Consider the following 24,218-nt stretch of genomic DNA (forward strand, 5'->3'; position numbering starts at 1 on the left):
GCTGCGCAGGCCAGCCGGAGCCGTGGGAGGTGAGCAGGGGGAGCCGGACAGTGCCTGAGTGTCCTGAGGATGCTCAACGCTACCCGACATATCCAAAAACAGGTTGGTGGCCAATACCGAAATCCCCGGGATTGGAAGCTCCAATCCCGGGATTGAATCCCGGACAATTTTAGGCCAGCATCCCGGGATTGGACACCCTAGAACTGACTTTTTCAGCTATATTTGTCTTGTTTTCCAGTAATTTTTTTCTCTCTTACGTCCTAGAGGATGCTGGGGACTCCAAAAAAACCATGGGGTATAGACTGGATCCGCAGGAGACATGGGCACACTAAAAAACTTTGACTGGGTGTGAACTGGCTCCTCCCTCTATGCCCCTCCTCCAGACCTCAGTTAGATTCTGTGCCCAGGAGAGACTGGACACACACTAGGGGAGCTCTACTGAGTTTCTCTGGAAAAGACTTTGCTAGGTTTTTTATTTTCAGGGAGACCTGCTGGCTACAGGCTCCCTGCATCTTGGGACTGAGGGGAGAGAAGTCAGACGTACTTCTTCTTAGTTAAGGGCTCTGCTTCTTAGGCTACTGGACACCATTAGCTCCGGAGGGTTCGATCACTTGGTGCGCCTAGCTGCTTGTTCCCGAAGCCGCGCCGTCACCCCCCTCACAGAAGCCAGAAGAAAGAAGCCGGGTGAGTATTAGAAGAACAGAAGACTTCAGACTGCAGAAGACTTCAGTAACGGAGGTACAGCGCAGCGGTCGCGCTGCGCTCCATGCTCCCACACACACACCAACGGCACTCACAGGGTGCAGGGAGCTGGGGGGGAGCGCCCTGGGCAGCAGTTACTGAGGGTCTTTTTAACTGGCAAGAGCCATATTCGGTGCCCGGGCACCGTATACGATACCCCCGCCAGTATAAATATATTCAAATTGAGCGGGACTACAGCGTTCCGGGAATGGGCGGGGCTTAGCCGCACAGCTTACCAGCGCCATTTTATCTCTCCAGAGCCGCTGCAGAGACGGGGTGTACAGGCAATTTGGTGCTTTATATGTGTATATTACAGCACAAACAACATATATTATTTGTTTTGTAGTATATGGGCGCTGGGGTGTGAGCTGGCATACTCCCTCTGTGTTTCTCTCTACAGGCTTCCCTGTGGGTCTGTCCCCTGTTTTTGGCCGGTGTGGGTGTGTCGGTACTGCGTGTCGACATGTCTGAGGCTGAGTGTTCCTCCCCAGAGGAAGTTACTGGTTGCGCAGAAAAAGATTTGGGAATGACTCTGTCGGCACAGCCGGCTGCTGATTGGGTGAATATGTTGAGTACTCTGAATGCAAATGTGGCATTATTGTCTAAGATGCTGGATTAATCTGATTCTCAGACACAAACATGGAGGAAATCCATGGAGGAGGCTTTGTCTCAGGTACAGACCCCCTCAGGGTCACAAAAACGTTCATTTACCCAGCTGGCAGATACAGATACCGACACAGACTCTGATTCCAGTGTCGATTTCAGTGAGGCTACCTTACATCCAAAGGTAGTTAAGAGTATTCAGTACATGATTGTGGCTATTAAAGATGTTTTGCATATTTCTGAAGAGCCCCCTGTTCCAGATAAGAGGGTTTGTTTGTATAAGGGAAAAAAGCCTGAGGTGACGTTTCCCCCCTCTCATGAACTGAACGCTCTTTGTGAAAAGGCTTGGGAGTCACCTGACAAAAGGTGGCAGATTCCCAAGAGAATTTTTACGGCGTATCCTTTCCCCTCTGATGACAGGGAGAAATGGGAGTCGTCTCCGAATGTCGACAAGGCTCTATCCCGTTTGTCCAAGAAGGTGGCGCTTCCGTCCCCTGACACGGCTGCTCTCAAGTATCCGGCGGATCGCAAGCTGGAGACGTCTTTTGAAGGCCATTTTCGTTAATACTGGTGCATTGCTCAGATCTGCTGTGGCGTCGGTATGGGTGAGTAGTGCTATTGCTAAATGGGCTGATAATTTAGCTTCTGATATGGATACCCTTGATAAAGATAATATTCTTTTGACTCTTGGCTATATCAAGGACGCTGCAGATTACCTAAAGGATGCGGCGAGAGATGTTGGCCTCTTGGGATCAAGAGCCAATGCCGTGGCGGTCTCGGCCAGGAGGGCGCTGTGGACCCATCAATGGAATGCTGATGCCGACTCCAAGAAAAATATGGAAGCTCTCCCCTTCAAAGGTAGTGTCTTGTTTGGTGATGGCCTTGCTGACCTGGTGTCTACCGCTACTGCGGGTAAGTCATCTTTTCTTCCTTATGTTCCCACTCAACAGAAAAAGGCGCCCCAATATCAGATGCAGTCCTTTCGGCCTAATAAATACAAAAAAGGAAAGGGCTCGACCTTCCTCGCTTCAAAGGGTAGAGGAAGGGGAAAGAGGTCACCTGCCGTGTCTGGCACCCTAGACCAAAAGTCCTCTCCCACCTCTACCAAGTCCACCGCATGATGCTGGGGCTCCCCTGCGGGAGTCCGTGCCGGTGGGGGCCCATCTCCGAATCTTCACTCTGGTCTGGTTTCAATCGGGCCTAGATCCTTGGGTCTTAGACATAGTGTCCCAAGGGTACAAACTGGAGTTTCAGGAGATGCCCCCCGCCGATTTTTCAAATCAGCCTTGCCAGTTTCTATCCCAGAAAGGGAAGTAGTAAATGCTGCGATACAAAAGCTGTGTCAACAGAGGGTCATTGTCCTAGTTCCCCCGTCCCAACGGGGGGAAGGGTTCTATTCGAGCCTCTTTGTCGTGCCAAAGCCGGACGGCTCGGTCAGACCGATCCTGAACCTAAAATCCCTCAATTCATACTTGAAAATTTCAAGTTCAAGATGGAATCTCTTCGAGCTGTGATCTCCAGCCTAGAAGGGGGGGATTTTATGGCGTCAGTCGACATAAAGGATGCCTACTTACACGTCCCGATATATTCTCCTCATCAGGCCTTTCTAAGATTTGCGGTGCAGGATTGTCATTACCAATTTCAGACGTTGCCGTTTGGGCTTTCCACGGTCCCGAGAGTTTTCACCAAAGTAATGGCGGAAATGATGGTACTCCTTCGCAAGCAGGAGGTTACAATTATCCCGTACTTGGACGATCTCCTGATAAAGGCAAGATCAAAGGAAAGTTGCTAAGAAATGTGGAACTCTCCCTGTCTGTTCTGCAAAATCACGGATGGATTCTAAATTTGCCAAAGTCTCAGTTGATCCCGACAACTCGGCTGCCCTTCTTGGGCATGATCCTAGACACTGAACTACAGAGAGTATTTCTTCCGGCGGACAAAGCTCTGGAAATAAAGACCATGGTCAAGGAGCTTCTGAGACCGCCAAGAGTGTCGATTCATCAATGCACTCGGGTGCTAGGGAAGATGGTTGCGGCTTACGAAGCCATTCCATTTGGCAGGTTTCATGCCCGGGTGTTTCAGTGGGATCAGCTGAACAAATGGTCCGGGTCTCACCTGCACATGCACCGGAAAATAAGTCTATCTTCCAGGACCAGGATTTCTCTCCTGTGGTGGCTGCAAAGTTCTCACCTTCTAGAGGGATGCCGATTCGGAATCCAGGACTGGGTCCTGCTAACCACAGATGCAAGTCTCCGAGGCTGGGGTGCAGTCACACAAGGAAGAAGTTTCCAGGGAAAATGGTCAAGCCAGGAATCTTGTCTCCACATAAATGTTCTTGAGTTAAGAGCCATTTACAACGGCCTCCTGCAAGCGAAGAACCTTCTTCAGGGTCTCCCTGTCCTGATCCAGTCGGACAACATAACAGCGGTGGCGTACGTAAACCGCCAAGGCGGAACAAAGAGCAGGGCGGCGATGGCGGAGGCCACAAGAGTTCTCCGCTGGGCGGAACAGCACGTAAGCGCGCTGTCAGCAGTCTTCCTTCCGGGCGTGGACAACTGGGAAGCAGACTTCCTCAGCAGACATGATCTCCATCCAGGAGAGTGGGCTCTTCATCAAGAGGTATTTGCAGAAGTGACAAGGAGTTGGGGAATTCCTCAAATAGACATGATTGCATCTCGCCTCAACAAGAAGCTTCCGAAGTATTGTTCCAGGTCGAGGGACCCCCAAACCAGTGCAGTGGATGCCCTGGTAACTCCGTGGGTGTTTCAGTCGGTGTATGTGTTCCCTCCTCTTCCTCTCATTCCAAGAGTGTTGAAGATTTTAAGACGAACAAGGGTTCAGGCAATACTCTCCTTAAGGCTAGGAAGGAGGTCACGGCAAAACATTATCACCGTATTTTGGAGAAAATATGTGTCGTGGTGTGAAACCAAAGCAGCTACTGCAGAGGAGTTTCACTTGGGTAGTTTCCTCCATTTTTTGCAGGCAGGCGTGGATGCAGGCCTGAAATTGGGTTCCATCAAAGTACAGATATCGGCTTTATCTATTTTCTTTCAAAAAGAATTGGCCACCCTTCCTGAGGTTCAGACTTTTGTGAAGGGAGTGCTGCATATCCATCCTCCATTTGTGCCACCCGTGGCACCGTGGGATCTTGAAGTAGTGTTACAGTTTCTTATGTCTCACTGGTTTGAACCTTTGCCAAAGGTTGAGTTAAAGTTTCTCACTTGGAAAGTGGTCATGCTTTTGGCTTTGGCGTCTGCCAGATGAGTGTCGGAATTGGCGGCTTTGTCTCACAAGAGTCCATATTTGATTTTTCATGTGGATAGAGCGGAATTGAGGACTCGTCAACAATTTCTGCCGAAGGTGGTTTCTTCGTTTCACATAAATCAACCTATTGTGGTACCTGTGGCTACGGATGCTGTGGCAGTCCCAAAATCTCTTTATGTCGTAAGAGCTTTGAAAATGTATGTCGCCAGAACGGCTCTTGTTAGGAAAACGGAAGCTCTGTTTGTCCTGTATGCTTCCAACAAGATTGGGGCTCCTGCTTCCAAGCAGACTATTGCGCGCTGGAGCTGTAATATGATTCAGCAGGCTCATTCTACGGCTGGATTGCCGTTACCGAAATCGGTGAAAGCCCATTCTACCAGAAAGGTGGGCTCATCCTGGGCGGCACCCCGAGGGGTCTCGGCATTACAGCTTTGCCAAGCTGCTACCTTTGTGAAGTTTTACAAGTTTGATACCCTGGCTGAGGAGGAGCTCATGTTTGCTCAATCGGTGCTGCAGAGTCGTCCGCACTCTCCCGCCCTGTCTGGAGCTTTGGTATAGACCCCCATGGTCCTTTTGGAGTCCCCAGCATCCTCTAGGACGTAAGAGAAAATAGGATTTTAATACCTACCGGTAAATCCTTTTCTCCTAGTCCGTAGAGGATGCTGGGCGCCCATCCCAGTGTGGACTGTTCCTTGCAGTTGTATTAATACTTGTTGTTTTCGGTTACACAAAGGTTGTGTATCGGTTAGATTCAGCTTGTTGCTGTTGTTGGTTCATACTGTTATCTGGTATTCATGCTTATCCAGTTGTACGGTGTGTTTGTGGTGTGAGCTGGTATGTCTCTCGCCATTAGTTTAACAAAAATCCTTTCCTCGAAATGTCCGTTTCCCCTGGGCACAGTTCCTATAACTGAGGTCTGGAGGAGGGGCATAGAGGGAGGAGCCAGTTCACACCCAGTCAAAGTTTTTTAGTGTGCTCATGTCTCCTGCGGATCCTGTCTATACCTCATGGTCCTTTTGGAGTCCCCAGCATCCTCTACGGACTAGGAGAAAAGGATTTACCGGTGGGTATTATAATCCTATTTTTTTTTCTTTATAGGGTAGTTTTGGCTGATTAGCTATGCAATAATGGGTTCTCCATCTCTATTTTGCTTTTATCAGAGAACTGTTTGTAAGATATTGGGGGTAATTCCAAGTTGATCGCAGCAGGAAATTTTTTAGCAGTTGGGCAAAACCATGTCCACTGCAGGGGGGGCATATATAACATGTGCAGAGAGAGTTAGATTTGGGTGTGGTGAGTTCAATCTGCAATCTAAATTGCAGTGTAAAAATAAAGCAGCCAGTATTTACCCTGCACAGAAACAAAATAACCCACCCAAATCTAACTCTCTCTGCAAATGTTATATCTGCCCCCCCTGCAGTGCACATGGTTTTGCCCAACTGCTAAAAAATTTCCTGCTGCGATCAACTTGGAATTACCCCCATTGTTCAGACGGATCTGCATATCAAACAGTGTATATGCCATTGATGAGAACGCAAATTAATGGCAAGTTGACACCAATTTGTATTGTCTTTAAACATTTGTCTATTGTAAGCACTCCACTAAAGTCTAGCTCTGGACCACAATGCGCAAAGGTCTTCATACAGTGTATTTACCTTGAGCTCTAGGCTTCAGCACCGCAAAGGACCTGTGAACCATATGACAAGACCTTACTCCTGACAGAAACTCTGGTCCAAACAGGTCTGTGTGTGAGAGACTAGAATAGTCCAGATGCTTAGGGGGGAATTCAAATGTTTGAAAAGTCGGTTGGGTGTCTGTTCCCCCTTCCCTGTCTATTAGATAGGAAAAAACAGACGTTCAACTGACTTTTCAAACAATTGAATATCCCCTTTAGGGTCTAGTTTTGATAAGCCTGCTCTAGTCCGCCATCATGCTAGATTTTGTTAAATTGTTAACTGCTTGAGCCTCAATAAAGTAGCCCTGCTGATACTTTTTCTCACTTCCTTCTAAAGGTTACCCAGGGAGCATACAGATTATCCTTCTTTTCTGCTTAGTCCAGGACATATAGCAGAGGACCTGCTGCGACTGTAATTTACATTTAGTTTTTTTCAGAGTAGTATTTGAGAGATCCGCAGTTTATCACCCACTAATACGTTAAGAACTGCGTCAATATCTGGGACAAGAGAGTAGGCACATCAGACAGGCCTATGAAACTCCTCAGCACCATATAATACCTTTTTTTAAGTATAAACCTGGATGTCTGTTTAGAATTTTCATGCACCTCAAATTACAGTGCAGAGCCCAGTGTGGACAGAGTACAGGTTAGGCGGGGGAGTCCTGGCAGCTAGAGCCACCCCTGCAATCTGGTATTAGGATTCCAATTCAGAAGTGTGGGAATTATTAGGAAGAGAAAGTTTTGGTGACATTGGCCAGCAGTCACATTATCTCTTGTTCAGAGATGGGTTTCTATTGTTTTTGCCAACTACAGGCAATGTCGGGTATATTTGTGTCTATGTAAAAAGGGGAAGCCGTTCAGAGACGGCAAAAGGCTCTCTCCATCTTGGGAGCTATGTTACTAATCCATTATACACCAAATACAAACTTATTGGTCTAAGGCCGTGTACACACGGTGAGATTCGGACTTATCCGATTCTCACTGTGCGACGGGGGGCCGGGTCGGCACTTAGCCAGTATCGCAAGCACATAATGAGTGTGCTTGTGATCCTGGTTCTGTGCGATTTTGGCTAAGTGTCAATCCTGACTATCTCTTCTATAGAGATAGTCAGGATTGACTTGCCTGCACAGCCTATTTTTTCGGCCGATGCCGACCGCGCAGGGCCGCGCATCGGATCGGGATCGCAAGGTGACTGTCACCTTGCGATCTGCACTATCTTTTCTTCCGATTCTGACTATATAGTCAGAATCGGAAGAAAAGATCTTACCGTGTGTACACACCTTAACAGTACTTGTATTAAAATAGAACTATGATGGGATATAACCAGCGCAGCCGATGAGAGAATTAGTGGCACAACACTATTCCCGATGTTGGAAACAAGATTTAGAGGTGCAGGTGTGTGATGGAAAATATACACAAAATCACACGTGGCAGAGTTGTGTAATCATTATTATTATAATTAGCTTATCTGCAATAACAATTATAGCCCTTAACTTGCATACATTCTCTGCTAATGCATGTGCTTCTTTGAGAATAACTATTTCAATTTCAAAACAAACTTTGTTACAAAGTAACATACAACACTCAAAACAGATTGCTACTTGTATCCATAAACTAACGGATGTTATTCATATGGCAAACAGCTCCACAAATATACACCAGAGTTGTAATGTTTATGCCAGCGGTATTGAACATAAAAAAATGACTACTGAGATATTGCTTGTTAGATACGGCTCTGGGAACCTGTAATTATTATTACCAGTTATTTATATAGCGCACACATATTCCGCAGCGCTTTACAGAGAATATTTGGCCATTCACATCAGTCCCTGCCCCAGTCGAGCTTACAATCTATATTCCCTATCACATGTACACACAGACACATTCACGCTAGGGTTAATTTTGTTGGGAGCCAATTAACCTGCTAGTATATTTTTGGGATTGTGGGAGGAAACCGGAGTACCCGGAGGAAACCCACGCAAGTACGGGGAGAATATACAAACTCCACACAGTTAGGGCCATGGTGGGAATCGAACCCATGACCTCAGTGCTGTAATGAAAATAATTTGCAGCGTATCTCTCTGACACCATTTAACAAACATAGGTAAATTAAGGTAGGGCTAAGACGCATATCATAGGTTATGACACCTTGAATAACTGGCAGCCTGCCAAATACAGTGTATCATTCCACTACCAAAAATTACATCTGACCATCAGAATATACCAACTACATCTCAGTCACGGGAAACCCGTGAACTTCATACAGAACCTGTGGGTCGGGCATCACGCTCGACGCAGTCAGCCATGCCTGTCTCTTTTCCTATAAATGCCTGCACCAATTGGTATAAAAATGAACATTCAGAATAATATATGTTTGGCAAAGGATATTATTGAACGTGTGTGTCTTTTGTTCTATGTATTGTTATATGTTTTGTCTGTATTTCGCCTCTTTTTAAATGATGTTTGATCATAAATATACTCTTTTATATACGGAGTAATTAAAAGTTATATTTTATTACAAGTACTGTTAGACCAATAAGTTTGCATTTGGTGTATATTTGATTAGTAACTGTGCTCCCAAGATGGTCTTTTGCCGTCTCAACGGCTTCCCCGTTTTACTGTGATTACAATTACTCTCTGGAAGTGCCACCAACATCTAATTGTGTTACTCTTTTTATGGTACACTAATCGCCAAATAACTGACTCAGACCAATGTGGTTGTTACATCCTTGAAACTTAACAATATTTGTGACTATGCCTGAGCTGACATCCCTGTGAGTATTTATTTATTTATTTTTTAGTGTGAACATCAGAAAATGATTTACTATTGTCAGAATTAATTTCTGCCTCTTGAGTCTAAGGGATGATTATTTCCGCACAACTACTTCCTGAGGAGGAGGATGATGATAAAACATTGACAATCCTTTGTGGGTTGTTTTTTTCTTGTATATTCAATCCTGCAACAGTTAGGTGAAATATGTAATATATCTGTGTCTTCCATCATCAGTCTCCTAAGTCCCATGGTACTTTGAAGACACCGCTGTTCCAATTCCTTCCTCAGACTCTGCATCTGTTTCAGAAAAGGGACTTGAGGATTACTCAATATTTGAAGGACCAGCAATGGGTTTATCATTAGAGTACCGTTTAATCATATTTCGGGTCTCCACTTGCTTCCGGGTATGGTATGCATGGTCGACAGTATCTAGGTTGACCACTATTGGTCGACATGGTTTGTAGGTCGACATGACAGTAGGTCGCCATGAGTTTTTTCACTCTTTTTTATGTTTTCTCCGTACAGTGACCAGGAACCCCAAATAGTGCACAGTGTCCCCTCGCATGGCACGCTTCGCTCGCCATGCTTCAGGCAAGGTACCTCGCTCTGCTACCGCTGCGCTCAGCACAGGTTACCGTTCCCAACTGTAGTCTACGTGGATCGTAAAGTATGAAGAAGTTCAAAAAATTAAGACAAAAAAGTGAAAAACTCACGTCGACTTAAAACATGTCGACATAGAGTCCCTGTTGACCTAGAAACCATGACAACCTACTTATTGTCGACCTAAGCGTGGTCGACTTAGAGACCGGATACCCTTGCTGCCAGCTACTGACTGTACTGTTCTACCAGCTCTGGACAGGATAGATTTGCCCACTGCAGGCAGTTTCAGGGAGTGATGAAATCGATTTTCCTGAACAGGCGCCTCTGTGAGAGAGAACCTGAATGATTTGCTCAAAGTTATACATGAGAAAGTGAGGTAATTTGGCCATCTGGTATTATGGCTGAAGGATTTCTCATTCCCTCTGATAAATACTTTATCTCAGGTGAGGGAGTAGTGGACACTGACTTAGCCTTTATCAAGGTTTTTATGTCCATTTTAACAATATGAGGAAAGAACAGTGTGTCAGTCATACTTGTCCTCATACTTCAGCGCTGAAGAAACATCTGATTCCGTGAGCATTAGCCCCGCCCAGCTGCTAATGTGCATGTGACCTGTGCAAAACCTAGCCAGCTTTGCATGTGCAACTTCACTGTTATGCTGGCCTTACATTAGTACTACTCGCACTAATGATCCCCCCCATCCTCCAGGCGCCGGGCATGTGATAGATTGTGCTGTGCTTTTGCACTGTACAATCTTTCGTACCTCCGCAATTGCAGGGGGCCAGGAGCAGCTGATCATATGTGCAGCACATAAGATTCGACGTGCGACCTGTGGGGCCACACATCTCATCGTATTCGCACCCAATAACATCCACGATGTGCATGCAATGGGTCGATATTGTGTATTCGTACACTATATTGACCTAGTGTATGGCCAGCATTAGTGTTGGCAGGTTAGTGATGTAAAAATTTCAATTCCCTGTTTTTTCCAGCAGAGAATCTGGTTTCTTGTTACCCAAATCCACCAACTGTTGCTAGGTGGCACTCTCCCAAAGAACTAATATCCACATCCTGAGTCCACTCTGCAGAGAGCATTATTATATGACTCCTCATGTATGGTGCTTATGCCACTGGATGTGTTTACAGACTCTCTGAGGTGTAAATACCAGTGTCCATTTCAGTAAACAGCATTACTTGAAATATTAATCTTGTCAGCTGAATGCGTACATGGGCTCACTTTCATGGGCTTGTCTGCTGGTGAAATCTATTCCTCTCTGCACTTGCTGTGTTTCCATGCCATTGTCAAAAATCACATTTCTGATATATCCCACAAGTGTAATAAGTTCCTGTGATTTGTGCTACTAATCTGGCACTGTATGACTTTTATTCTGAAATCTTTGAAATAACATTTGGGGCGTGTAACTTACTAGGGGATATCTGTATTCTCTTTGAATGGATAAATGCAGCCTCATAATCTAAAACATTCTGCACTCGCAATAAAAGCAAACTTTTGCGTTTCCATTAGCTTTTATTTGCAGTGCTCCATATCACACACAAGCCTCCCCGTTACTCATGTGTCAGAACTGGAGTTTCGTTACAATCTGTGCAGGTTAGTACCTGTAAATGTGTTCTCTTAACTCTTTATCATTTCGCACCAACCAGCAAAATGAAGTGTCAATGCAAAAGAAGGCACGTTTGGCACTTAGCAAGGCACACGCGAACTGCCCAACTCCATCTTGTGGCTGATGCAAACACTGCAGACACTGTTTTCTTAGCCTGCAGATTCATATACTTGTGCCATTGCAGAAGATTTGCACAGCAGTTTTCCTTTGGGGATATAGAAAAATTGAGACACAAAGAATACTCCCTTTTTTTGGGTACTCTTACAGAAAATTGCTAAAACTTTACTTTTATACATGGACTTATTTAGACATGGACACATTCAACATATATAATATCAAAAATAGATTTTTCTTAAAAGGCTATGGAGTTAAAGTTTGTATCAACCTGTAATTGTGGTATAATAATTTTGTTGTTGTTGTAGTTCTATAAAACACGTAATCCACTGTAAATCAGTCAACAAGGTTGTATAATTGAGATCATCAAGAATCTAGCTCATTATAGATGAAGTGCTGTCTCCTAGAAACACTATATATGTAAAGGTCTCCAAGTATAAAATACATAGATAAATAACCACAATTACAGGGTAATACAAACTTTAACTCCCTAGCCTTTTAAGAAAAAATCCCTTTTTGATATTATATATGTTGTATGTGTGTCCATGTCTAAGTAAGTCCATGTATAAAAGTTAAGTTTTAGCAATTTTCTGTAAGAGTGCCCCAAAAAAGAGTTTTCTTTGTGTCTCAATTTTTCTACGTTTCTGTTCTAACTCTTGGGAGCACCACCGGTACTACAATGAGGCCCTCTGTTTTGCATATATTATGAAGATATCAGCATCTGTACTCCTAGTACATATATTAATGTTTATTCCGGTATATAATGTATTTTTCACCTATTAACTTGGTGATCATACCAGTGCGCCTACCTACCCCTTTTCTTTTTTACATTTCCTTTGGGGATACCATGGAACAGATAAAATGTTATGTATACAATATTAAGTTTTACCCAAGAAGCTCAGCATTGCAGCACAGTGCAAACTAACATCAGATACCTTTTATTAGTTTCATGGTAAACATCACCCTATTACAGATCCCATGAGCATAGACTGTTTATTATCAAACTCCGCCCATTCTGCCCAGAGAGGCCATGTCAGTAATGTGGGAAAGAAATGGGAATTAGTCCTTTTTTTCCCTCAGACTGTTTCATTAACTGTAAGATTCCAAGTTGTATCTTATCCCTGTCATATCTGTTAAAAATTGGAGCATTTTAGTATGATCAGTTCTGCAGTCCATACTAACTTTAAGAAGAATAACCATGGAGGTAACGACAACTGAAGAACTATAAAAGAAAAAGATTGGACAAAACATACAAGAAAGCATTGTTCATTTATAATGCCTATTGCCAGACAAGTGTCTTACAGCTGTTAACCAGTATTAGAGTTTTTGTTTCTTTTGATACTACAAACAGCAATACATTTCAGGAGGCAGGATAACATAGGTGACCCTACATAAATCATCAAAAATGTGTATAATGTACATAGGGTTTGTATTTATATTTAAACATGACCTAAAAGAAAAAATGGTTACTAAATTTATGAATAAAATATTCCACAAGACTTTTTGGTGCCCTGTGCCAGAAAGAGAATTGACGTCCCTCCCATATCCCTCCCCATTTTTCCAATAGGGACATAAGGCACACGCCCTTTCGGGGAAGGGACATGACGGAATTGATCCTAGAGAAAGCTCATGCTATGCTATGATGACTCTTTCAACATTATTTATATCTATGGAGTGGGGTCAGGAGATGTGTAGTCAGGAGATGCCGGGCTTCAAAGAGGAGAGGAAAGCTACAAGTGAAAGTAATTAAAACAGATAATTGAGAAGTACCGTCAACAGTGCCCCCTACCCTGCGCCGCTATGTGCACACTCCGCACAACCCTAGTTACGGCGGAAACACCAGTGGCATATTGCTCTGTATTGTATTGACAGTCCTCCATAATGGGATTAAAAGATCACTAGATGAATAATCACTAGGTGGACAGAAAACTGCTATTTCTCTAACGTCCTAGTGGATGCTGGGGACTCCGTAAGGACCATGGGGAATAGACGGGCTCCGCAGGAGACTGGGCACTCTAAGAAAGATTTAGTACTACTGGTGTGCACTGGCTCGCCCCTCCTCCAGACCTCAGTTAGAATCTGTGCCCGGACAGAGCTGGGTGCATTTTAGTGAGCTCTCCTGAGCTTGCTAATAAGAAAGTATTTTAGTTAGGTTTTTTATTTTCAGAGCGCTTCTGCTGGCAACAGACTCTCTGCTACGTGGGACTGAGGGGAGAGAAGCAAACCTACTAACTGCGGCTAGGTTGCGCTACTTAGGCTACTGGACACCATTAGCTCCAGAGGGATCGAACACAGGAACCTGACCTTGTCGTCCGTTCCCGGAGCCGCGCCGCCGTCCCCCTCGCAGAGCCAGAAGCCGGAAGCCGGCGGGTTGAAGCAAGAAGACGTCAAAATCGGCGGCAGAAGACTCCTGTCTTCATATGAGGTAGCGCACAGCACTGCAGCTGTGCGCCATTGCGCCCACACTAACCCACACACTCCGGTCACTGTAGGGTGCAAGGGGGGGGGCGCCCTGGTCAGCAATTAAGTACCTCCTGGCAAAAGCAGCATATATACAGTTGGACACTGTTATATGCATGAGCCCCCGCCATTAATTTTACACAAAATCGCGGGACAGAAGCCCGCCGCTGAGGGGGCGGGCCTTCTTCCTCAGCACTCACCAGCGCCATTTTCTCTCCACAGCTCCGCTGAGAGGAAGCTCCCCAGGCTCTCCCCTGCAGACTCACGGTAGAAAGGGTAAAAAGAGAGGGGGGGCACATAAATTTAGCGCATTAAATATATATACAGCAGCTACTGGGTGAACACTAAGTTACTGTGTGATTCCTGGGTCATATAGCGCTGGGGTGTGTGCTGGCATACTCTCTCTCTCTGTCTCTCCAAAAGGCCTTGTGGGGGTCCTGTCCTCATATAGAGCATCCCCTGTGTGTGTGGTGTGTCGGTACGCGTGTGTCGACATGTTTGACGAAGAGGGCTATGTGGAGGCAGAGCAAATGCAGATGAATGACGTGTCTCTGCCGACGGCGTCGACACCTGATTGGATGGATATGTGGAAGGTGTTAAATGATAATGTAAACTCCTTACATAAAAGGTTGGATAAAGCTGATGCCTTGGGACAGTCGGGGTCTCAGCCCATGCCTGATCCTACAGCGCAGAGGCCGTCAGGGTCTCAGAAGCGCCCACTATCCGCAGGGCATGGGCACACTATAAGACTTTGAATGGGTGTGAACTGGCTCCTCCCTCTATGCCCCTCCTCCAGAACTCAGTTAGATTCTGTGCCCAGGAGAGACTGGACACACACTAGGGGAGCTGTACTGAGTTTCTCTGAAAAGACTTTGTTAGGTTTTTTATTTTCAGGGAGACCTGCTGGCTACAGGCCCTCTGCTTCGTGGGACTGAGGGGAGAGAAGTCAGACCTACTTCTTCTGAGTTAAGGGCTCTGCTTCTTAGGCTACTGGACACCATTAGCTCCAGAGGGTTCGATCACTTGGTGCACCTAGCTGCTTGTTCCCGGAGCCGCGCCGTCAACCCCCTCACAGAAGCCAGAAGAAAGAAGCCGGGTGAGTATACAGAAGGCAGAAGACTTCAGTAACGAAGGTACAGCGCAGCGGTCGCGCTCCATGCTCCCACACACACACCAACGGCACTCACAGGGTGCAGGGCGCTGGGGGGAGCGCCCTGGGCAGCAGGTTACTGGAGTTTTCACTGGCGAAAAAGCATATTAGAGGTGCCTGGGCACTATATATGAGACCCCCGCCAGTATAATAATTTAAATTTGAGCGGAACTACAGCGTGCCGGGTGGGGCTGCGGCTTAGCCGCACAGCTTACCAGCGCCATTTTCTCTATTCACAGAGCATGCAGAGACGCTGGCCCGGACCTCCACTCTCCTTTACAAGTACAGGGAGCAAAACGGGGGGGTGGGGGGGGGAGGGAGACACAGTCAATTGGTGCTATATATTTATTAAAAACAGCGCAGTGATCATATATTATTTTTTAGTAGTATATGGGCGCTGGGGTGTGAACTTGTATACTCCCTCTGTGTTCTATCTAACAGGCTTCCCTGTGGGTCTGTCCCCTATTGCCAGTGTGTGTGTGTCGGAACAGTGTGTCGACATGTCTGAGGCTGAGTGCTCCTCCCCGGAAGTTACTGGGGGCGCAGAGAAGGATTTGGGAGTGACTCTGTCGGCACAGCCAACTGCTGATTGGGTGAATATGTTGAGTACATTGAATGCAAATGTGGCGTTATTGTCTAAGAGGCTGGATAAATCTGATTCTCAGACACAAACGTGGAGAAAATTCATGGAGGATGCCTTGTCTCAGGTACAGGCCCCCCCAGGGTCACAGAAACGTTCCTTTACCCAGATGGCAGATACGGATACCGACACGGACTCTGATTCCAGTGTCGACTTTAGTGAAGCCAGTTTACATCCAAAATTGGTAAAGAGTATTCAGTACATGATTGTGGCTATTAAAGATGTTTTACATATTTCTGAGAAACCTCCTGTTCCAGATACAAGGGTTTGTTTATTTAAAGGGAAAAAGCCTGAGGTGAAGTTTCCCCCTTCTCATGAACTAAACACTCTTTGTGAAAAGGCTTTGGAGTCGCCTGACAAAAGGTGGCAGATTCCCAAGAGAATGTTTATGGCATATCCTTTTCCCTCTGACGACAGGGAAAAGTGGGAGTCATCTCCCAATGTGGACAAGGCTCTGTCCCGACTGTCCAAAAAAGTGGCGTTTCCGTCTCCTGACACGGCTGCCCTCAAGGATCCTGCGGATCGCAAGCAGGAAACGGCATTAAAGGCCATTTATGTCACTACGGGTGCACTACTCAGACCTGCCGTGGCATCGGCTTGGGTGCGTAGTGCTATTGCCAAGTGGGCTGATAATTTGGCATCTGACATGGATACCCTTGATAAAGATAACATTCTTTTGACTCTCAGTTATATCAGGAACGCTGCAGCTTACCTAAAGGATGCGGCGAGGGATATTGGCCTCTTGGGATCAAGGGCCAATGCCATGGCAGTCTCGGCCACGAGGGCGCTGTGGATTCATCAATGGAATGCTGATGCCGACTCCAAGAAAGCTATGGAAGCTCTCCCTTTTAAAGGTAGTGTCTTGTTTGGTGACGGCCTCGCTGACCTGGTGTCTACCGCTACTGCGCGTAAGTCCTCTTTTCTTCCTTATGTTCCCGCACAACAGAAAAAGGCGCCCCATTATCAGATGCAGTCCTTTCAGCCTAATAAATACAAAAAAGGAAGGGGCTCGTCCTTCCTCGCTTCAAAAGGTAGAGGAAGGGGAAAAAGGTCGCCTGCTGTGTCTGGCGCCCAGGCCCAAAAGTCCTCCCCCGCCTCTGCCAAGTTCACCGCATGACGCTGGGGCTCCCCTGCGGGAGTCCGTGCCGGTGGGGGCCCGTCTCCGAATCTTCACTCAGGTCTGGTTTCAATCGGGCATCGATCCTTGGGTCTTAGACATAGTGTCCCAAGGGTACAAACTGGAGTTTCAGGAGATGCTCCCCGTCGATTTTTCAAATCAGCCTTGCCAGTTTCTATCCCAGAAAGGGTAGTAGTAAATGCTGCGATACAAAAGCTGTGTCAACAGAGGGTCATTGTCCCAGTTCCCCCGTCCCAACGGGGGGAAGGGTTCTATTCGAGCCTCTTTGTCGTGCCAAAACCGGACGGCTCGGTCAGACCGATCCTGAACCTAAAATCCCTCAATCTGTACTTGAAAACGTTCAAGTTCAAGATGGAATCTCTTCGACCTGTGATCTCCAGCTAAGAAGGGGGGGATTTTATGGCATCAGTCGACATAAAAGATGCCTACTTACACGTCCCGATATATCCTCCACATCAGGCCTTCCTGAGATTTGTGGTGCAGGATTGTCATTACCAATGTCAGACGTTGCCGTTTGGGCTTTCCACGGCCCCGAGGGTCTTCACCAAAGTGATGGCGGAAATGATGGTACTTGTACGCAAGCAGGGTGTCACAATTATCCCGTACTTGGACGATCTCCTGATAAAGGCAAGATCAATGGAGCAGTTGCTAAGAAATGTTGAACTCTCCCTGACGGTTCTGCGACATCATGGTTGGATTCTAAATTTGCCAAAGTCTCAGTTGATCCCGACAACTCGGCTGTCCTTCTCGGGTATGATCCTAGACATGGAAGTACAGAGAGTGTGTTTCTTCTGGCGGAAAAAGCTCTGGAAATCCATTGCATGGTCAAGGAGTTTCTGAAACCGACAAGAGTGTCGATTCATCAATGCACTCGAGTACTAGGGAAGATGGTTGCGGCTTACGAAGCCATTCCATTTGGCAGGTTTCATTCCCGGGTGTTTCAGTGGGACCTTCTGAACAAATGGTCCGGGTCTCACCTGCACATGCACCGGAAAATAAATCTATCTTCCAGGACCAGAATTTCTCTCCTGTGGTGGCTGCAAAGTTCTCACCTTCTAGAGGAATGCAGGTTCGGAATCCAGGATTGGGTCCTGCTGACCGCGGATGCAAATCTCCGAGGCTGGGGTGCAGTCACACAAGGAAGAAGTTTCCAGGGAAAATGGTCAAGCTAGGAAACTTGTCTCCACATAAACGTTCTGGAGTTAAGAGCCATTTACAATGGCCTTCTGCAAGCGTAACACCTGCTTCGAGGTCTACCTGTCCTGATTCAGTCGGTAGCGTATGTAAACCGCCAGGGCGGAACAAAGAGCAGAGCGGTCGGAGGCCACAAGGTTCTCCGCTAGGCAGAACAGCACGTGAGCGCTGTGTCAGCAGTCTTCCTTCCGGGCATGGACAACTGGGAAGCAGACTTCCTCAGCAGACATGATCTCCATCCAGGAGAGTGGGCTCTTCATCAAGAGGTATTTTCAGAAGTGACAAGGCGTTGGGGAGTACCTCAAATAGACATGATGGCATCTCGCCTCAACAAGAAGCTTCTGAGGTATTGTTCCAGGTCAAGGGACCCCCAAGCCAGTGCAGTGGACACCCTGGTAACTCCGTGGGTGTTTCAGTCGGTATTTGTGTTCCCTCCACTGTTGAGGATCATAAGACGAACAAGGGTTCCTGAAATACTCGTCGTTCCAGATTGGCCACGGAGGGCCTGGTATCCGGATCTTCAGGAATTGCTCATAGAAGATCCTTGGCCGCTTCCTCTCAGAGAGGACTTGTTACTGCAGGGGCCATGCGTATTTCTGGACTTACCGCGGCTGCGTTTGACTGCGTGGAGGTTGAATGCCAAATCCTAGCTCGGAAGGGTATTTCTGGGGAAGTCATCCCCACTCTCCTTAAGGCTAGAAAGTAGGTCACGGCGAAGCATTATCACCGTATTTGGAGAAAATAAGTGTCGTGGTGTGAAGCCAAGAAAGCTCCGGCGGAGGAGTTTCAGCTAGGTCGTTTCCTCCATTTTTTGCAGGCAGGAGTGGATGCAGGCCTGAAATTGGGTTCCATCAAAGTGCAGATTTTGGCTTTATCTATTTTCTTTCAAAAAGAATTGGCCGCCCTTCCTGAAGTTCAGACTTTCGTGAAGGGAGTGCTGCATATCCATCCCCCGTTTGTGCCACCCGTGGCACTGTGGGATCTTGACGTGGTGTTGCAATTTCTTATGTCTCACTGGTTTGAACCTTTGCAAAAGTTTGAGTTGAAATTTCTCACTTGGAAAGTGGTCATGCTTTTGGCCTTGGTGTCCGCCAGATAGGTGTCGGAATTGGTGGCTTTGTCTCACAAGAGCCCATATTTGATTTTCCATGTGGATAGAGCGGAATTGAGGACTCGTCAACAATTTCTGCCGAAGGTGGTTTCTTTGTTTCACATAAATCAACCTATTGTAGTGCCTGTGCCTTCAGATGCCATGACGGTGCCAAAATATCTCGATGTCGTGAGAGCCTTGGAAATTGATGTCGCCAGAACGGCTCTGGTTAGGAAAACGGAGGCTCTGTTTGTCCTGTACGCATCCAACAAGATTGGAAATCCTGCTTCCAAGCAGACTATTGCACGCTGGATTTGTAATACGATTCAGCACGCTCATTCTGCGGCTGGATTGCTGTTGCCGAAGTCAGTGAAGGCCCATTCTACCAGGAAGGTGGGACCATCTTGGGCGGCTGCCCGAGGGGTCTCGGCACTTCAACTTTGCCGAGCAGCTACGTAGTCGGGTTCAAACACTTTTGCTAAGTTCTACAAGTTTGATACCCTGGCTGATGAGGACCTCGTATTTGCTCAATCGGTGCTGCAGAGTCGTCCGCACTCTCCTGCCCAGTCTGGAGCTTTGGTATAGACCTCATGGTCCTTTTGGAGTCCCCAGCATCCTCTAGGACGTAAGAGAAAATAGGATTTTATTACCTACCAGTAAATCCTTTTCTTCTAGTCCGTAGAGGATGCTGGGCGCCCATCCCAGTGCGGACTGTTACTTGCAGTTGTATTGTTAGTTGTTGTTTCGATTACACGAAGGTTGTGTATCTGTTATGTTCAGCTTGTTGCTGTTTTTCGTTCATACTGTTCTCTGGTATTCCTGCTTATCCAGTTGTACGGTGTGTGTGTGGTGTGAGCTGGTATGTATCTCACCCGTAGTGTAACAAAAATCCTTTTCCTCGAAATGTCTGTCTCCCTGGGCACAGTTCCTATAACTGAGGTCTGGAGGAGGGGCATAGAGGGAGGAGCCAGTTCACACCCATTCAAAGTCTTATAGTGTGCCCATGTCTCCTGCGGATCCAGTCTATACCCCATGGTCCTTTTGGAGTCCCCAGCATCCTCTACGGACTAGGAGAAAAGGATTTACCGGTAGGTATTAAAATCCTATTTATTTTTTTGTCTGAAATTCTGTTTGGGAGTGGGAGGGTTTTTACTGAATATAAGCTCACTACATTAGAGGAATGCACGTTCTGGGGTCAAGATTCTACAGACAGCGCCTGCTCCCACTTCTGTGCAGGCGCATAAACGTAGGTGGAAAGAAACTCCATGTGGAAATATACTTCAATTGTGTTAAATGGTGGATAGGTTTGGGTGGGCTTTAAATAGTGAAGAAAGCCCATTGGTCACTCAGTTAAGCCTATCCAAACCTAACCTATCCCTGGACCATTTGTATTACATTTGTAGTGTATTACAAGGGAAAAACAAAAACTGATCATGTTAGCTATGCTGTTATTTCAGACTGTCTATAACACAACACAGTGGCAGTCTACTGCTTCCAGATGAAACTTCAAACTTCTTGTAGAATAAATTTGAAATATCACCCAAAAAGATTTTTCGACTACTCTGATGGGTCAGCTGCACAATTTAAAAACAATAAAAACTTTGACAGTAAAGTAAATAAAGTAACATGCATTCCTGTAATGTTTTCTTCTGCCCAGTCAAAATGTTGTTGTTGTGTAAGGATCTGATTATCATATGGACGTTGTAGGCTAGTTCAGGATGCTAATCTGTTCACTCTGCCACCTAAACTATCGCAAGTCCCTTTTCCATGAGCAATCGCTGAAAAATGCCGCTCTGCTTCTATACCAGAATCATCATCTTTAATGGTGTAATGGTTAGCATTACTGCCTCACAGCACTGAAGTCATGGGTTCAATTCCCACCATGGCCCTAACTGTGTGGAGTTTGTATATTCTCCCCGTACTTGCGTGGGTTTCCTCCGGGTACTCCGGTTTCCTCCCACAATCCCAAAATATACTGGTAGGTTAATTGGATCCCAACAAAATTAACCCTAGCATGAATGTGTGTGCGTGTACATGTGATAGGGAATATAGAGTGTAAGCTCCACTGGGGCAGGGACTGATGTGAATGGGCAAAATATTCTCTGTAAAGCGCTGCGGAATATGTGTGCGTTATATAAATAACTGGTAATAATAATAATAATAATAATAATATAAGAGCATAAGTTGCCAAAGTTTTTCTTGTTCTTAAATGGTGTGGCATACCCATCAGAGAAGTAGATAATCTTTTTGGGTGATATTTTTGATGAGATTTATTCTACAAGAAGTTTGAGTTTCATTTGGAAGCAGTAGACTGTCACTGTGTTGTGTTCCAGACAGTCTGAAATAACAGCATAGCGAAGATGCTTAGTTTTTGTTTTTCGTTTATAATACACCACCACAAATGGGAGAATTGTACAGTAGTTTGAGCACTGGTCCAATGATAGCCTGGTGACTGAGGCTTCCTCCTGTGAGTACAGTTTTGCTTCCAGTCTGCTGTGTCTCTCCCACCCAGCACCCATTCTCCAAGTTGCTGTTCCTTCTGGCTCACAGGACACATTCTCCCAGTCTGATACCTCTCTGTAATTAAACACTTCGCTTTTTCAAATGTGACACAAATGGTCCAGGGATAGGTTAGGTTTGGGTAGGCTTAACTTGGTGACCAGTGGGCTTTTCTTTACTATTTAAAACCTACCCAAACTTATCCTGTAAATGGTGGGCCTATTTAATACAATTTAAGTATCTTTCCACATGGAGTATCTTTCCACTTAAGTTTATGTGCCTGCACAGAAGTGGGAGCAGGCGCTGTCTGTAGAATCTCGTCCCCAAACACACTTGAAGAGGAATATGCATTCCTCTAATGTAGTGAACTGGAAACAATATTATTTGTTTATTTTTAGATACAATTTTCATGAATCACTCAAAAATGAAAGCTCGTATAGCATGTGATCCCATCATGATCCCAAAATAAAACTTTGTGAATTAATTAACAATAGAGTGAAAAATTTTTGAGATTTTTTTTTTACACTTTTTTGAAGATTCGCTTTTTGGAAAAACCCCATTTTTTATTTAAAAAAAAAAAAAAAATCTTTTTAAGGAAACACTGCTGTGATACATATTATATGAAGGCCCATAAAAACAGGTTTAAAATGAGACCTTGCTCAACTCTCTAGCTCAATTAGGTGAGCTGCAAGTGCAATGAAAAAAAATGGTAATACATTTTTTGTGAACAAATTGCAGCTTTAAATGCATATAACTTCAAAACCATTCAATTTATCAGCCTAAAATTTGGGGATTTTCTTTATACCCATGGCAGCATTTAATATGCCAAATTTCATCACAATCTGAAATGGTCAATATGAAAACTGTTGAGTTTGTGTGGAATAACCCGGTATATAAAAATGGGTATATGTATATTTTTGGGTCATTTTAGGGGACTTTAAAAAAAATAATAATAAATAAATGTTGAAACAGTCCGTCCCATCTAAAAGTCTAAAAACACTTGTCCCACTCATAAAGCACCCAATATACCTGTCCCATAATTTGTACCCCCAATAGCCATCATTTTTCACCCCCCAATAGTCATCATTTTGCACTTTATCCCAAAAATGACATCATTATTAGCCAATTAAGAAAATAAAAACTTCTAAGTGTCTAATTAGTCATTCATGGGGGTGTCCCAGGTGTTCTGAACCAAATTTCAAAATGTTTAACTTAAAATAAGAATCACTGTAATTACTGTAATCTCCTACTAACTGTCCTCCCTGACAAATACCTCTCTCCACTCCAATCTATCCTCAATGCTGCAGCCCGGCTCATCTTCCTCACCAAACACAGTACATCCACCTCCCCTCTCCTTCAAGCCGTTCACTGGCTTCCCTTCCCTTCCCTTTCAGAATCCAATTCAAGCTTCTCACACTCACTTACAAAGCACTCACCCACTCCTCTCCCACTTACATCTCTGACCTTATCTCCCTTTACTCTCCCACCCGTTCTCTTCGCTCTGCTAATGCACGCCGACTCTCCTGTCTTCTGATTACTTCCTCCCACTCCTACCTCCAAGATTTTTCATGTGCTGCTCCCTTACTCTGGAATTCTCTACCTCTCCTCCTCACTCTCCACCTCTCTACAGAACTTCAAACGGGCTCTCAAGACCCACCTCTTCACCAAACCCAGCCAAATCTGATCCTGACTCTCTGTCCCACGCTCTGTCTACCCCATTTGTGTCTGCCCCACCCATTTACAATGTAAGCTCTCACGAGTAGGGTCCTCTTCCCTCGTGTGATTATCCTTTTCTTACTTTAATATTCCTCAACTGCCCAAATCCTGCAGTTCTCGGCCACCTTGATACTTATCTCAGTGTCGTCTACCGATGTAGATATGCTTAGTTACCCTGTACTTTTCCGATATTGTCTTCAACTGTGAGTCACTGTTTTGATTATGTGCCTATGTACTCTGTAGTTGGGTGCTGCGGAACCCTTGTGGCGCTATATAAATAAAGGATAATAATAATCCACAAGTTTATCACCTGCTCAGAGTTGGTGAATTGAAATTCTATGTAAAATTCCAACATAACTCTTTTCACAGACAATTGAAAATGCGCATTTTGCCATTTGCGGTATATATATTCACGTTTTTCCCTCGGCTAATTGAATTCGGACCTTAGTGTGGTTAGGATATGATAATTAAGCTCCAACTCACAATATAAATTACTGCATACATTTGTTAAAGCTGCGGTGCCGGATCAGAGCTTCCAAAAAGTCTCTGTGCCCAAGAAGTAATGTAAACAAAATTATAACTACCGCTATCACTTTGCTTCCAGGTTTAGACCTGGTGTGTGGACTTCACATTCGCTGCTGTTGGCTTTAGCTTCTGGGCCACGTTCAATAGTTTGTATATTTGACTGTTTAGCAGCCCCTGGTCGAAAATGGAGGGACTTCTGCGGCCCCCCTTTTTTTTTTTTGTCACATCCAGGGGATGCTTACCTTTTGCAGGGGGTCCAAAGAAAAGCGCTGTTTCCTAAATATGACCTTAAGAGTGATCAAACTCTCATGTATGATACTATGTTCTAGGAGAATGCTATGTTGTTTTTCTGTTTCTTAATAATTTTATACACTACAATACTATTTTTTTTTTTTTAGAGCAGAGTAATTTACC

The 24,218-nt window shown here is 45.3% G+C and overlaps 1 protein-coding gene across 2 annotated transcripts in view; it reads left to right on the forward strand.

Annotated features, from left to right (window-relative positions):
- ARID4B (AT-rich interaction domain 4B) overlaps positions 1-24,218 on the forward strand; it is a 375,127-nt gene that overhangs the window by 184,255 nt on the left and 166,654 nt on the right. The window lies entirely within an intron of this gene.

The sequence above is a fragment of the Pseudophryne corroboree genome, chromosome 4, assembly GCF_028390025.1.
Source record: "Pseudophryne corroboree isolate aPseCor3 chromosome 4, aPseCor3.hap2, whole genome shotgun sequence".
Classification (NCBI taxonomy): domain Eukaryota; kingdom Metazoa; phylum Chordata; class Amphibia; order Anura; family Myobatrachidae; genus Pseudophryne; species Pseudophryne corroboree.